Raw genomic sequence first — 3,160 nt, 5'->3', positions numbered from 1 at the left:
TATGAATATAAGAAAGAGCATTTGGAGGCTTTAGATTAAGCCATTGCCATGCACCATATAACTTTGTTGATCAGTAACATTGAAGATGATCACATAGTCACGTGGATATGGTAGATAAACTCAACCTATATCGTTCGAGAGAAAGTAGAGATGTTGCTTTATATGACCTATCATATGATGCATGGTTTTGTGTGAGAAAAGATTACATGAATGTCCACATGGTCACCACATATTCTATGCATATGACAACAGTGCTAAAATAAACTGATGCAAGCAAAAATTAGGAGAAAATCTAATTTTTGCAAACAAAAACAAAAACTTCCTCGATAAGTAGAAAACTACATGAAATACTGAAAAAGACAATTTTTATAATATAAAAGGACACTTACAAACTTTTAAAACATAAACTCCTAAAGCTGTTTGCCAATCGTTGAGAAGAAAGATACAAGTGGGGTGGACACTTACGAAGAGAAGAACGAGATAAGAAGTCCAAGACGAAGAGAGGAGAAGCTCGCAAGCTTTCTTAGAGGGAGAGGAAGGGATGGAACAAACTTGCAAGCTTTTCCAACAATACCCGCAAGTTTAGGCTCCAAAAATCAGTCACATATCATCCTCATAACACCCTTTTATTCATACAAAACACCTTTTATTTATAGGGGAAAAGGGGGCATCCAAGCAGCCATCAACCTCCAACCAAACCAATCAGGTAAGGGAAGATAGAAAGCCACAATTCATTCCATAATCAGCACCTGAAAAGGCACAGGAAATCCAGGTAAAACAGACACGGGAAAGCAGCCAGCTATGTTGCACCGATACGGATACGGCGACACGGATACGACACGATACGGATACGGGACACGTCAATTCTTAAAAATACATGATACGGGTACGGCGCGGACACGGCGTTATAATTTATAAATCATACATAAAAATTAAGAAAGCAATTAAAGTATAATATTTGAAATTACAAAAAAAATGATAACAACATCATTTGTAGCCTTGTAGCTTATAATATCAAATTATAGGTAAGCATTAAATGTCTAGTACAACAACAAAAGCATAAACATAAATTATCTAGCACATGAAGTTTCAAATATTTAATAAAAGGAATGATATAATTATCTTCTTCATTGATTTGTCTTTGAACTTCTATATCATCTTCAATAAATATCATAGCTTCTAATTCAGGCTCATCAAGTGAAAGATTAGTAATTTTTAATATTTTCATATCTTCAAGAGACTCCAATCCATTTCGGAAATGAGAGAATCTTGCTCGCAACCACGGAAGTAAATACGACACGTCTTTTTTTTAGATTTCTTTTTGTTTTTCAAAGGACACGCGTATCCGATACACGTGTCCTTTTGAAATTAAATAGTATTTTAATTGGATACGGCTTTGGCGTATCCGACACGTATCGGTGGAGTATCGGAGGCGTATCCGTGTATCGGTGTATCGGATACAGCACGCCCTCATCAATAGGTGTATAGGTGCAACATAGGCAGCCAGGGAACAAACCGAAAAGGCAACACAGGAACCGGAACCAGCACCCAGCAAAGGGAGAAGGAACAGCTCACAGGAAACAGCACCAGGGGAGAACCGAAGGGGCACAGGGAAGGGGAAAGGAGAAAGCAGCCAAGGGCGGAAGAACCAAGGGCCAAAAGAGGAGGGGGAATGAACCTATTTAATTTTTAAAATAATGAGCTGAATAAAGTAGTAGCTCAACATTAATGAGCTAAATTTTAGTAGAGAATATTAAAGCTCACCAAAAATAAAACCCAACTTGTTTTGACCCTCCCCTTGCCTACATCAATTCTCCTCCGGTTGAAATTGTTCATCTCCTGATGAAGCTTGAATATGATTTGAAGGCGTCGCATCTAGCTCTAGAATTTTGTCCTCATATTTCTTCATGATTTCTTCTCATTCTTTCTTAAATTGTTCTTGCAAAAATTTCTTTTTCTTCATATATCACTCCATACACATATCCATCCTCGATTGAAGTTTGTATAATTCATTATGTAGGGGATCTGTCGAATTTCCTTCCGTCGAAACCCATCTGTCTATTGGAATAATTTCTTTGAGATCTTCGGACTGATTTTCATCCACCAACAGATCACTGTTTTTATCTTTTTTCCATTTTTTCTAAAAGAAGACTCAACAAAACTTAAATCACTTGATAACAAGACTCACACAACAACTGTTATGACTCACCAAGACTCACTCGACAAACCCACTCTGATACTAAATTGATGCAAGCAAAAATTAGGAGAAAGCCTAATTTTTGCAAACAAAAATAAAGACTTCCTAGATAAGTAGAAAATTACATGAAATACTCAAAAAGGCACTTTTTATAATATAAAAAGACGCTTACAAACTTTTAAAACATAAACTCCTAAAGCTGCTTGCCAATCATTGAGAAGAAAGATAGGTGGGGTGGACACTTGCGGAGAGAAGAACGAGATAAGAAGTCCAAGACGAAGAGAGGAGAAGCTCGCAAGCTTTCCTAGAGGGAGAGGAAGGGATGAAACAAGCTCGCAAGCTTTTCCAACAATACCCGTAGGTTTAGGCTCCAAAAATCAGTCACATATCATCCACATAACATCCTTTTATTCAGCCTTTCATACAAAACACCTTTTATTTATAGGGGAAAAGGGGGCATCCAAACAGGCATCAACCTCCAACCAAAGCAATCAGGTAAGGGAAGATAGAAAGCCACAATTCATTCCATAATCAGCACCAGAAAAGGCACAGGAAATCCGGGTAAAACAGCCACAGGAAAGCAACCAGGGAACAAACCGAAAAGGCAGCACAGGAACCGGAACCAGCACCCAACAAAGGGAGAAGGAACAGCTCACAGGAAATAGCACCAGGGGAGAACCTATGATGAACCGACACGAACACGGCGACACGGACACGACACGGACACGGCAATTTTTATAGGACACGGGTACGACGTGGACACATCATAATATTTTTTTTAATATAATATATAATAATTTTTAAAAATATAGGACACGGACATGGCGTGGACAGATGTCTCTTTTGAACCTTCACCTAATCCACCCCCTGCCAGTAGCATAGCTCATTTTGCTAACAAACCAATCATCCAATGGGGCGCTGCCCCCTAGCGGGGTTCGACCTGCGGGGGTTTCCGGGGGCAGC

This window comes from Dendrobium catenatum, unplaced genomic scaffold, assembly GCF_001605985.2.
Source record: "Dendrobium catenatum unplaced genomic scaffold, ASM160598v2 fragScaff_scaffold_1125, whole genome shotgun sequence".
Taxonomy (NCBI): domain Eukaryota; kingdom Viridiplantae; phylum Streptophyta; class Magnoliopsida; order Asparagales; family Orchidaceae; genus Dendrobium; species Dendrobium catenatum.
This window is presented reverse-complemented; position numbering follows the sequence as displayed.